The 13,723-nt window shown below is 40.0% G+C and overlaps 1 protein-coding gene across 2 annotated transcripts in view; it reads left to right on the forward strand.

Moving 5' to 3' along the window:
• The first annotated feature begins 12,317 nt into the window (after nt 1–12,317).
• DENND2A (DENN domain containing 2A) overlaps nt 12,318–13,723 on the forward strand; it is a 118,569-nt gene continuing 117,163 nt past the window's right edge. Inside the window, exon 1 of one of the 2 annotated variants that reach the window (XM_020997955.2) lies at nt 12,318–12,740. The gene's annotated coding sequence lies outside the window, so the exon portion shown is untranslated. The remainder of the gene's footprint in view (nt 12,741–13,723) is intronic. The other variant, XM_078153360.1, reaches the window with a different exon arrangement.

The raw sequence follows: 13,723 nt of genomic DNA on the forward strand, positions 1-13,723 counted from the left end.
GTGCTGAAGTCCGGATCCCTTGCTTTCCCATTAATGACTTTAGTTCTTTCAATTCTTCAGTTTTTGAGGCAGTCTATATAATCTTCTTCCTTCTCCACAATCGTTTTTTTTCCTTTTTTTTTTTTCCACTCCTAGGGACTCATCTTCATGGACTGTCAAGTTTAACATTACTGGAGAGCAACCCCTGAGGTGGATGCTGCCCCCCCAAAAAACCCTCCCCCTTTCCTTACTAGAAGGCTAGATTGCAGGGCTGGGTTTGCCCAGGCACAGACAAGGACTTGACCTTCTCTAACAGAAAGCTGGATTCTGGGATCCTCAAACTCGGAGTGCCTAGAGGGGCAGTGCCAGAAGAGGTGCTCTCAACAGCCCTTCTGCAGAAGTCAAGGTTCGGGAACTGTTCCCCTCTGCATGGCTTCTACAGGTCCTCTCCCCCGCTTTCCTGCCTCCTTTTAGGTGGTGTTTCCTCCTTTAGACATAAGCTCCTTGAAGGCAGGGACTGCCTTTCTTTTTATTAGTTATATCCCCAATGTTTAGAACAGTGCCTGGCACATAGTAGGCACTTAATAAATATTTATTGGATTTGTGGAGAGCATAAATATGGAGAGCACCATTGTCTCACCTACTGCCATCTCTTAGATCAAGAGCTTTCACCTCTGAGCCACTGGCTGATACGGTTTCCGTCTTAGCTGCCCCAGTGCTGAAAATGTGGCTCCCGAGTGCCAGGCCCCAAGACAGTCACTAACAACTGCCCCTACCCTCACCTCTGGACCCACAAATGATCCTGGCTCCACCAACAGGCCACAGGGCAGAAGGAGCAGTAGGCTGCCTTTTACCATCCAGTACAAAGGGCTAGTTCCACCCATAAGAGTGTAAGCCAACCAGTTCACCCAAAGGCAGCCCCTATCTGCAAAACCTATCCTCCTGGAGGTGGGCTGTCCATATCCTCCCCAAGAAGATACAATCAGAAGTCCCCAGAGATTCGGCACTCGGTAGCTCATCAAGTTGATCAGATTCCCCCCAATGCACTGGAAAACCATCTTGCGTTTGAAGATGCTAAGTCCCAAAGCTCAGCTCATTCATTCAAGAATTTGGAGTATATCGTTATTGGTTCTTCTCTTCCTTTCCTCTCTTCATCCATCCTTTCCTTATTCCAGAAAAAATGAAAATATCATCCATTTTTTATGTTTATTCATCTTCAATGGACATATTTCTTTAAGCTTTGGGGAAAACAAACCCTCCTTGCAAAGTTATTAAGCTCTACTACCACTAGGTGTCACCCATGTACTTGTGAAATGAGTGTATAACCCTTCCTGGCCTTGCTTCCAAATCGTTGGCAGCCGGCTTAATTTCAGTGCTTGCATGGAAGGGAGGAGTAGAGAAACATCTGGCTGAGTTTATCATTTTAGATTAACTCATTTATGGCAAATGTGGCATCTTGCCTGTAGCACCAGATGGTAAACACACACAAAGTCTAATACAATTCAACGAAATCATTCATGGAATACCTATCTATATTAAGGCTGCACTACTTCAGAAAGGGGCAGCTAGGTGGCATAGTGGATAGGGTGCTGGTCCTGGAGTTAGGAAGGCTCATCTTCCTGAGTTCAGATCTAGTCTCAGACACTTACCAGTTGTGTGACCCCGAGCAAGTCACTTAATCCTGTTTGCCCCAATTTCCTCACCTGCAAAATGAGCTGGAGAAAAAAATGGCTAAAAAAAGTGGAAATAAAGGGGATGCCCATCAATTGGGGAATGGCTGAACAAGTTGTGGTATATGAATGCAATGGAATACTATTGTGCTATAAAAAATGATAAGCAGGCAGATTGCAGAAAAACTTGGCAAAATTTATATGAACTGATGCAAAGTAAAATCAGCATTGTATGCAGTAACAGCAACATTGTGGGATGATCAACTATGAATGAATTAGCTCTTCTCAACAATACAACGATCTTAGACAATTCCAAAAGACTCATGATGGACAATGCTATCCACATCCAGAGAAAGAACTTATGGACTCTGAATGCAGATCAAAACATACTATTTTCACTTCCTTGTTTTTTTCGTGGGTTTTTCCTTTTGGTCTGTTTCTTCTTTCACAACAATATGGAAATATGTTTTACATGATTGTACATATATAATCTATATCAAATTGCTTACCATTTTAGGAAGAAGAGAAGGAGAAAAATTTGGAACTCAAAATTTTGTAAAAATGAATGTTAAAAATTGTCTTTACACACAATTGTAAAAAATAAAATGCTTTTTAAAAAAGAAAAAAAAGAAATGGCAAACCATTCCAGTATCTTTGCCAAGAAAACTCCAAATGGGGTCATAAAGAGTTAGACAGAAGGCAACATAATAGCTCTCATTACACAGTACTTAAATGTTTGCAAAGCGCTTTACAAATATCTCATTTTATTCTCACAACAACCCTGAAAGGTAGGTGCTATTATTCTTCCCATTTTGTGGATGAGGAAACTGAGGCTGACAGAGGTTAAGTGACTTGCCCTGGGACATGTAGCTCGTAAGTGTCTGAGGCTAGATTTGAACTTAAGTCTTCATGACTAGATCAGCAAAACTTTGTCCCCTATACTACCCAGCTGCCTCTTAATAGTAAAACTATTCCTCACTTTTCCTTTCCTTAGAGTGAAGTTCCTCCCCTTCCTGTCCTTTGCAGAGTCTTTTTGAGGCTGAGGCCTGTCAACTAATCCAATTCCCTTGGATTAGTTTCAGGTCTTGCAAATGGCCTTAAGGCTCTGATCCGTCTCAAGAAAACATCAGAAACATTTGAGAGTAAGGGGCAAAGGTGGTGGCCCCTGAAAGTATTTCTGCTGCCACAGCATAAGGTTTATGTTAGTATTCTATATATAAAACTTACACAATCACAATGTTTACATATCAATGAACAAAAACATAATATTTGGCCCAGTTCCTCTAGTGATCATTTGGCCTCAAGGGCAAGATAAACCCTGACCTCTCCCTGCATTGTTGCTGTGGGTGGTGTTGGCACTGAAGGCAAGTGGGACCTATAAGAAAAGAGAATTGCTGAACTCTCTAGTAACCTCAAACTCTTTCCTTGATTTGGAGTGGTTTCTCAGTCTAGGGTGGCACTATGAATCTGGAGGAACCATCAAAGCAGCTGAGGAGAGTGGAGCTCACTAGAGGGACAGATCTTGGGTCTATCAGCTCAGGAACAAGTCCTTTCTGTATTCTTTGTTCTGTGCTTTATTAATTTGGTACCAGCCAGGGAAATGAAAATACCTAATTAGGAGAAATGAACCAAAGTTGGAGATTCCTGGGGAATTATACCCGATGGAACTATAGCACCCACCAATGTAGAGGCATGAGCCACAGATTATGATTTATCATTGACAAATCTCCTGTGCTGAACCTAGTCCACTTATCTACAGTTGACACATTGATAACATCTATTATTAAATTAAATTAAACAAATGGTTATTGGTGCCTACTACATCTAAGGCATCATGGGAGATACTCAGAAGAAGGCACAATTTCTGCCTCATGGAGTTTTCAACTTTTTGTTGAAGAGGTTGTAGAAATGAATACATTATTGGTGAAGCCATGAACTGGTCTCAACATTCTAGAAAGTAATTTGGAATTACGCAACTACAGTGAATAAAATGTCTCTACTATTTGGCCTAGAGATTCCGTCACTAAGTATATACCCTAAGGAAGTCAATGACAAAACAAAGAGAGGCTCCATATACACCAAAATATTTATAAAAGTGTCTTTTGTAGTAACAAATAACTGGAAACAAAGTAGATATATGACTTGCCCAAAGTCATATGGTAAGTAGCAGAGATAGAATCTGAATCCAGGTCCTCTGATTTCATATCTAACATATATTGCACTGTTCCACATTATGGTATATGAATGTAATGGTGCTGCTAACAACTGCCATGATGACTACAGAGAAGCATGTGAAAATTTATATGAACTGATGTAAAGGGAAGTAAGCAGAATCAGGAAAACATACAAGATGACAACAATGTAAATGGGAAGAACAACAGCAAAACAATGGGAACTGTATATCACAAATTATACAGCTGGCCTCAAAGAGGGTATATGAGAAGATATTTCACTCATATTCTATGGGCTTTTTCATAAGGTCAGGGCTTCTTTTTTTTAATAGCTTGGTTAGTTTTGCTGAAATTTTTTTGCCTGTCTTTTTAATTTTTTGTTTTAAGTGGCACTACTTTAGGAGAGGAAGGGAGAGATGATAGACTGGAAAATCTAAGGGATGTAAAAACAAAATATATCAATAAAATTTTTTTTAAAGTTCCCTATACATGCCAGTTATTATTATCCGCATTTTGAGGATGAAGAAATTGAAATTTGAAGATGATGAGTGACTATATTTTTAAAGGGGACACAGAATAAATATGTTTTTTACTTTTATTTCTATTCCAGTGTACATCATTATTTTTCCGTTCATAATATAACTAGCACTGATTTTGAAGTTATATTTAAAATTTTACTCAGAATTTTATTTATATTTATTAAGTGCATCATAAAGGAAGAAAACTTGAACAGCCTCACCTTATTTTGAGCAAGCATACACACACACACACACACACACACACACACACACACACACACACACACACACACACACACACACCCCTCACCAACTTAAGCACAGGGGTTGGCCATTGTTGGCCTCAAGTCCAATCCCTTCCCAATCCTCCATGGTTCAGTAAAACAGAAAGCTAATTGAGGGGCCAGGATGGTAATTTTGGTTTGTAAGTAGCAGAAGAAAAAGGAGTATTCTAAGAATTCTCCTGTCCCCAGGTCACAGAACCCACCCTCCACTGGCCCTGTACCACCTTGTATCATTATCCTCCTTGTAGACTGGGGACCAAGATTTGAGATTGAGTAGGGATCATGGGATCTAGAGCAGAAAGTGGCCTCAGAGGTCATCTGGTCCAATTCTTTCATTTAAGAGATAAGGAAAGGGTAAATGACTAACTCAAAGTCACACAGGTAGTAAACATTTGAACCCAGCTCCTCTGACACCAAAGCAAGCTGCCTCATTGAATCTAGCAAACAGGAATGGCAAAGTAGTCCTCAGTTAAGAGAGAAGTGAGGGGGCCATGGACAGTGACTGTGCCATGTTGAAATAGCATCCGGGTGACCCAGCAATAGAACAGCAGGCATTAAGGAATTGGAATGCTGGGATATGTGAGACATGGTCATGTGGAGCTATGAAAATAACTTGCTAAACACTGGTCTAAAAGGGAACAGGAAGTCTTTGGAAATGCTTCCCTACAGCAATACTTAAATTATTGATATTGAATAAAGAATTATCTCTGTGGATAAATCTCCCAAGGAATCTTGTATGATCTAAATACACTATATGCCTGGAAGATATTCTGTTGGAAGGGAACCTGTTGTTTTTTTTTTTAATCAACTAACAAGAAATACAGTAAAAGCATGTATTCTCTCTATGTCCCAGTTAACTATGGCTGTGAAAATGTGATCTTCTGTAGGAAGTCACCAGTAAAATTCAGCCTTTTTCTTTTTCATATTTTCATAAAGAATACCTTCAAAGGAATTAAGCTCCACCATTTTTTCCCCTCAGTTATCAAGCATTTATTTATTTTCCTTCTTCCCATTTCCCTTTGCCTTACTGGGAAAATGAAAGAAAGAAAGAAAGAAAGAAAGAAAGAAAGAAAGAAAGAAAGAAAGAAAGAAAGAAAGAAAGAAAGAAAGAAAGAAAGAAAGAAAGAAAGAAAGAAGGAAAGAAAGAAAAAGAAAGAAAGAAAGAAAGAAGGAATGAAGGAAGGAAAGAAAAAGAAAGAAAAAGAAAACCCTTTTTAACATGTATGCAAAATCAAGCAAAATAGATTCCTTTATTAGTCATATAAAAAAATAGGCCTCATCCTGAATATTTAGTCAGTCATCTTTCTGTCAAGAGGTATCTTCTTTATAATTGTATCATTCTTAATCATTTGTCTTCCTGGAATAATGAGAGATTGTTGCATTGGATAAAGTTCTTAAATCTTTCAAAATAGTTAATTTTTATAATATTGTCATGATAGTATAAATTATTCTCCTAATTCTACTCATTTGACTTGGCATCAGTTCTTACTTTTGTTCCCAAGTTTCTGTCTCTTTCATCATGTAATCATCATGTAATATTCCATTACATTCATATGCCATAATTTGTTCAGCCATTCCCCAAATGATAGACATCCCATTCGTTTCCATGTCTGCCACAACAAAAAAAGGGCAGATATAAATATTTTTGTAGAGATGAGGCTTTTTCCTCTTTCTTTGATCTCTTTAAGGTACAGGCCTAGCAGTGGTTTTTGTGCATCAAACAATATGCACAATGTTTTCACTTTTGGAGGACAGTTACCAGTTGCTTTCCAGTACCAGTTCATATTTCCACAAACAGTGCCTGTTTTCCCACAGCCCTTGCAACATTTGTCATTTTCCTTTTTTGTCAACTTTGCCAGTCTAATGGGCAGGAGGAGAACCTAAAAGTTGTTTTAATTAGAATTTCTCTAATTATTGGTAATGCAATATTTTTTAATATGACACAGGTAGCTCGGATTTCTTCTCTGTAAGAACTACCTATTTATATCATTTGACCATTTATCAAAGGTGGATTGGCTTTTATTCTTATAATTTTGAATCAATTCCTTAAATATTTTAGAAATGAGACCTTTATTAGAGAAAGTTGCTGCCAAGATTTTTCCTCCAGTTAACTGTTTCCCATCTAATCTTAGCTGCATTGTATTTGTTTGTGCAAAAACTTTTTAATTTTATGTAATCAAAACTGTCCCTTTTATCCTTCTGAGCTTCTCTATCTATTCTCGGTTTGGTCATGAACTTTCTCCCTAGCCATAAATCTGAAAGGTGATTTCTTCCTTGATCCTTTCACTTGTTTATGAGGTGACATTTTATATCTAGCTTATGTATCTCTCAATTTAGAGCTTAACATCGTATGTGATGTGAGGTGTTAATCCACACCTAATTTCTGCCAGACTTCCGACTAGTTTTCCCAGCAGTTTTTGTCGAATAATGAGTTGGTCCTCTCCCTGATAGCTGAGATCTTTAGGTTTATTAAACACTAGGCTACAAGGTTCATTTGCTTTAATAGGCTATGTAATTAATTTGTTCCACTGATCAACTTATTTTTAACCAGTACCAAATTATTTAGATGATTAACACTTTGTAGCATAGTTTGAGATTAGGTACTGTTAGGTTTCTTTCTTTTCCACTTTTTCTTTCTTTTTTGTTAGGCAGAGTTAAGTGATTTGCCCAGGGTCATACAGCTAATAAGTGTCTGAGGTTACATTTGAACCCGGTTCTTCTTGACTCTAAGACAGTTTGCTCTATCCACTCTACCACCTACCTGTCCCCTTTCCCACTTTTTTTTATTATTCCCCTTGAGATTCTTAACCTTTGTTTCCCCAGATTAATTTTATTTTCTCTAGTTCTATAAAGTATTCATTTGACAAAATGATTGGTGTGGCATTATATAAGTAAATTAATTTAGGTAATATTTTCATTTTTATTATATTAGCTCAGCCTACTCATGAGCATTAAATATTTCTCCAATTATTTAGGTCTGTCATTATTTCCATAAACAGTTTTGTAGTTGTGGTCACTAGAGTTCCTGTGTGTTTCTTCATAAAAATAGTCCCAAGTATTTTATATGTGCTGTAGTTAATCTTAAACGGAATTCCTTTTTACAACTCTTCCTGCTGGATTTTGTTAGTAATGTAGAGAAATGCTGATGACTTATGTGGATTTATTTTATATCTTGCAAGTTTGCTAAAGTTATTAATTTTTGTTGGATTCTCTAAGTACACTATCACATAATCCACAAAAAGCAATATTTTTGCTTCCTGTTTGCCTATACTTATTCCCTCAATTTGGGTTGGGTTGTTTTTTTTTTTTTGTTACTATAGCTAGCATTTCTAGCACTAGTGACTAGTAAAGTAGTACTAGTGACAATAGAGATCCTTGTTTTACTTCTGACCTTACTGGAAAGGTCTCAAGTTTATCCCCATTACATATAACACTGGCTCTTGGCTTGAGATATATACTATTTACCTTGTTAAGAAAAGATCCACTTATTCTTATGTCTTTCAGTGTTTTTAACAGAAATGAATGTTGCATTTTGCCACAAGGATTTTCTGAGTCTATTGATATAATCATATGATCTTTTTGTTCTTATAATTAAGGTAGTCAGTTAAGTTTATAGCTTTCCTACTATTGAACCAGATTTGCATTTCTGGTAAAAATCCCCCTGGTTCAAAGTGAATAATCTTTGGGAGATGTTGCTATAGCCTCTATGCTGATATTTTATTTAAAATTTTTTACATAAATGTTCATTAGGGATGTTGGTCTGTAGTTGTCTTTATTTTGACTCTCTGTTTTAGTTATCAAGATTATTCTTGTATATAGAAGGAATTTGTTAGGATCTTGTATTTGCCTATTTTTTTTTAACAGTTTGGGTAATACTGGCATCACTTGTTTTTTGAGTGGTCAATAGAATTCCTTTGTAAATCTATCTGGTGCTCTAGAATTTTTTTTCCTTTGGGAGTACATTTACTGGCTTGCTCAGTTTCCTTTTCTGAGATTTCTTTTCACTGTTATCCTTTCTTCTAACATGGTATTGCTTTTGATCTTTGCTGTAACCAATCCAGGATCAGATAGCTAATTCTGAAATGATTCCCATATTGGTAAACAGTTTTTTTTAAATTTTCTGTTAACATATAATTAGTTTCACTTTTTTTGTACTGTTGGTAGTATTCACCATCTGCTTCTCTTTGTAAAAAGTATTCAGCCCTTACAGGTATGAGGCTTCTAAGTAACCTAAACATTGTTTGCTGCTGTTGTTGTTTTTTTCAGCTTTCACTGCTTTATCAAGGTATGTGTTAATTAAGTTTGGAAGGTATTGTTAAGTTATTTGTAAAAATAAAAAAATGCTTCCATTTCAAATACCCATAGATTAAGGATTGGCTAAACAAATTCAGGTGCATGATTGTAATGCAATGTTACTATTCCACAAGAAACAAAGAATATGAAAAACACAGATAATTCTGGTAAGACTTAAATGAACTGATGCACTGAGAAGTATGCAGAACCAGGAAAAAGATGTACACAGTGGCTGTCACAATGTAAATGAAAAAAGAATAGAAAAAAATTGAAACTAAAAGCTGTGTCATTAGAATAACCAAGCCTGGCCCTGAAGAGAAGATGAGAAAATGACCCTTTGTCAGGAGGAATGGCTGTCTGGGGAGGGAAGGGAGTAGGATACATTTTGAAAAGAGGCTTTCGGTGGTTTATGAGGTGATGTGGCTAATAATTTTCTGTCATTCTCCTTGGCAGTGTTTTGCAGAGGGTGATGTGAAAACAAACGGCAGCATAAAAACTTTGAAAAATGAGTTTCTGTTTCCCCTCTACAACAGATGTTGCCATGTAAGTTGCAATCATCTTCATCCTGACTTGGTTGTTTTTGTGCGTCATGAACATCATAAGGCAAAACGATGAAAGTATCTCATCACATGATGTTTCTGTTGCCTTTGCGTGTACAATTGAAACAATTCTGCCACCTCCTTGATTTGACTCTGAAGCAAACCTACCCCTCCATTCAACTCCATTGAGAATGTCAACATGGAGATAGTCCAAGCCCTACAGTCATGTACCGATCATTTCATTGGCCATAAAATAAAGACCTTAAATTTAGAATCTGTAGATGCTTTAAAAACCATATGAATCTTGGCAACTCCTGCCTGTTTTAGAGTAAGCTAGTGGCACAGTGGATACAGCACTGGGCCTGGAGTCAGGAATGCCTGACTTCAAATCTGGCCTTAGACAATTACTAGCTGTGTGAACCTGGGCAAGTCACTTAATTGCTGTTTGCCTCAGTTTCCTCATCTGTAAAATGGGAATAATAACAGCACCCACCTCAAAGGAAGTAGGTGTTAAGGATCAAAGGAGATATTTGTAAAAGTGCTTAGCACAGTATATGCCACATAGGTGCTTTATAAATGCTTATCCCCTTTCCTTCCCTGTTTTCCCAATACACTGACTGCAGAAGCAGAAGGAGACCAGACAAAACAGAAGACCATTTTGTATTTTTCATTTTTTCCCACAGGTTTTCATGGACAAAGAATTTATTACACAGTGACCAACCTTCTGGTGGTTAACCTTTCTATACTTAACTAAGGGGGTCTTTGTACAGCTGACCTACTCTCTATTGTACCTAGGATCATACTCAAATGAAGGCTTTTTTTTTCTGAGAAACTTCATTTTATTATCAGTAATTCATTTGCATGCTATTGGTGTGATGAAGTTCTCCCTCCCATTTTCCAACACAATAAGTAGGGTTTTTAGTTTTAAACAGGCTCCAATTTGAGGGGGAAGCTTAGCTAACCAGAACCTTCTTCCTTCCCAGACTTGACTACAGAAAGTGAGACAAAATCCAGAGGAGTCTTCTCCATTAAGATAAACACTTAAATTAATTCAAGACCATGACTAAAATATATCTCTTCTTCAGTGACTTTAAAAAAAATTTTTAATTAATTTATTTTTAGTTTTCAACAATCACTTCCATAAGCTTTTGACTTTTAAATTTTCTTCACCTCTTTCCCACCTCCCTCCCCAAGACAGCGTGCAATCTGATTCAAATGATGGCTTTCATTTGAGGTTGCTAAGTGACACTATAGATAATAATAATAGCGCATTTGCAGCATGCTTTACAAATATCTCATTTTATCCTCATAACAACCTGGCTAGGTAGTTGCTATTATCACCCCCATTTTACAAATGAAGAAACTAAGGCAGACAGGTTAAGAGATTTGTCTAGATTCACATAAATATCTGTGGCAGAATTTTAGCTCAGGTCTTTCTGATTCCAGGTCCTGTAGTCTATTATCCACAATCTAGCCACCTCACTGCTTTGAGGATTGAGTGTTGAAATCAGTAAGAACTGAGTCAGACGCTAACTATTCGACTTGGGGGGGGGAGGAAATTAGGTTTCAGTGACTTGCCCAGGGTCACGCAACTAGTAAGTGTCAAGGGTGTGAGGCCACATTTGAATTCAGGTCCTCCTGACTCCAGGGGCCCCTATCTATCCACTGTACCACCTAGCTGCCCCAAGCTGTGGGGCTTTGGGCAGGACTTTTCTTCCCCTCTGTTGCCTCATCTGTAAAATGAGCACAATGATAGCACCAAAGAAAGGCTGGTATGAGTTGATGCACAAGTAGCTCTTTGCAAACCCTTTTGTTCGCAGAGTCCAGGGTCATCCCAACCCACTAAGACATATTGATCTCTTAGGGAAGCTGAATAAGGAGGTAGTCTCCTAGGAAAGGCAGCCTTGCCTCTTTTTTTTAACTTCATTTTGCTGTATTTAATCCGACCAATTAGAAATTCATTTGGATTAATAAACATGGTCTTTAAAAAATACAAATACCTCTGGGAGGATTAAAGGACTTTCACATATTAGTGTGAATTAATTAAATCACATTACTCCTGCTGCAGAGGAAATAGGACTTTTGGTTGGGGCATAAGTCAGAACTGAGTGAGGTGCCAAACTTGGAGATTTAAGCCAACTTGAGAGCCCTGAGGTCCTGGAGCTCAGCTAGATTGTCCTGGAAAAAACCCAATCACCCTTATTTCAATTTCTGCCACTGTTGACCTTTACCACCCAGAAAAAGCAGAAGAAACTTTTCCTTCTCTTCTTCTTGCACTACTTGCCGCCCCCCCACCCCCACCGCTACCCCCGCCCCCACCCGCGCCCCCATGCAGGCTACTACTAATGTTTTCTGTAGTTTAGCTACATTTTGGATCACGTAGAACTTTGTAAGCTGACCTATGGAGCTAATCACCGTTTAAAGCTTTTTCTGCCGGAAAATGTATCCCTAGCTCCAAAGCCCCGAACTTTTGGAACACAACGGTCTAAACCCGAGCTGCCTCTCCCCAGCACCTAGCACAGTTAGTACGCGCGTAGTAACTACTTGTTGAATTGAATTGCATGAGACTGTCATTCGATGATTTGCAGCAGAGAAAGAGTTAAATTTTAAAAAGAGGGAGAGAGACTAGCAGAAGGTCCTGTTTATTGTAGTTCCTCCGAGTCCATCAAGTATTCAGAGACATAGGTTGCCGTAGTAACTGAGTCTGTTCTTCAGCCAGCTCGAGATTAGCTCACTGGAAAAGAGTCAGGATGGGTCAGGCTAGGCTAGGGTGGGAAGTGAGACGAAGGGGGAGGAGGAGGAGGAGGAGGGGAGAGAAGAGGGGAGGGGAGAGAGGGGAGGGGAAGGGGAGGGAAGGGGTGGAATTAACGTCACAAGAGATAGTCACAAAGTCAGGAAAGGAAAGGAAAAGAAAGAGGAAGGGGGGAACACCCAGGAGGACTCCCGAGCAAGAGCAAAAAAAAAAAAAAAGGAACCTACCGGGCTGCAAGCAAAGAAGGTCCTTTAAAAGTGGGGGGAATGAATCGGTCGCGAAGGCAGCGAGTCCCATGGCCGTGAGAGAGGAAGGGGCCGGTGGGGGAGCGAAGCCGGAGAGAAGGGAAAGAGAGATTTCCCGTGCATTGTGAGAACCTCCAGCAACAAAAGGGCGGAGGGTCTGGGAGCCATGCAGCCCGATGCTGCTGCCTCCACCTCCCCCCCGCCTCCTGCAGCTGGGTCCCGGCTGGACGCCCCCAGAATGAACCGTGGGCGCCGAGGAGCCCAGCTGGGGGCCCTGGCAGCGAGCAAGGTGAGTGGGGAGACGCTGGTTGGGGTCCCCGCCCTAGACTCGGGCCCCCTCGGGCTAGTCATTGTCGGGAGAGCGAAGCCGCGGGACCCCGGGAGGGAGGGAGGGAAGTGGGGGGAGAGAAAGGAAATGGCCAAGCTCGACTTGAGGAGCTTGGGACTGGAGGATCTCCCCAGTTGGGAGTGGGCTCAGCTCAGTGGGCTGCCTTTGCGATGGACGGCTGGAGAAGACGTGTGTGTGTGTGTGTGTGTGTGTGTGCGTGCGTGTGTGTGTGTGTGTGCGCGTGTGCGTGCGTGTGTGCGTGTGTGCGTGTGCGCGCGCGCGTGTGTTCTGTGTTTGGGTGTGTGTCCATGTGTAAAGATGAAGCTAGGTTCTCAGTGGACTTAGTCTGTCGTCCCCTGTGACTGCAAAGCTATCATACCCCTTTTTTGGGAGGAGGGGGCAGGGAGGGCAGTGGTCGATAGGGCAAGACCGAGTGATTTTTAAAAAAAGTGTTCTAAGGAAGCCAGCTGTTCCACCGGTACCGACCTCTTTCTGCAGCCAGAGGGACTCGAAAAGGGACCTGAGGTAGAAGGAAGGGGATTGGGAGGGAGGATCCTGAAATTGGAAGGTGATAATAAAAAAATAGTGAGCAGCCATTCCTCCAGCACCTGTGCCAGGGGTTTGGGTGGTTTGATTCTTGAGGTAGCGGGGCTTTTCAGAGTGCAAATAGTACTATTTTGGTTCTTTTTTTTCTCTTATTCTGAGGGTGGTGTAGAGGTGGGCAAGGTTCAGTAAAAGTGAATTCTGATTAAGGAACACAGGATATATTATTGAGGAGATTTATTCAGAGCCAAGTTCTGAGCAGGGCTTGGACCTTGGCGATGTAATGGCATCAGTAGTAGTAATAGCTAAGGCATTCTGAAGAAGCTGGGCAGTCGATTCTCTGTGAACAGGAAAGCAGTAGTTCAGTAGCTCCTCCTTTTAAGAGGGGTAGAGAGAAAGGA

This window comes from Phascolarctos cinereus, unplaced genomic scaffold, assembly GCF_003287225.1.
Source record: "Phascolarctos cinereus isolate Bilbo 61053 unplaced genomic scaffold, phaCin_HiC Scaffold_1;HRSCAF=81, whole genome shotgun sequence".
Taxonomy (NCBI): Eukaryota; Metazoa; Chordata; class Mammalia; order Diprotodontia; family Phascolarctidae; genus Phascolarctos; species Phascolarctos cinereus.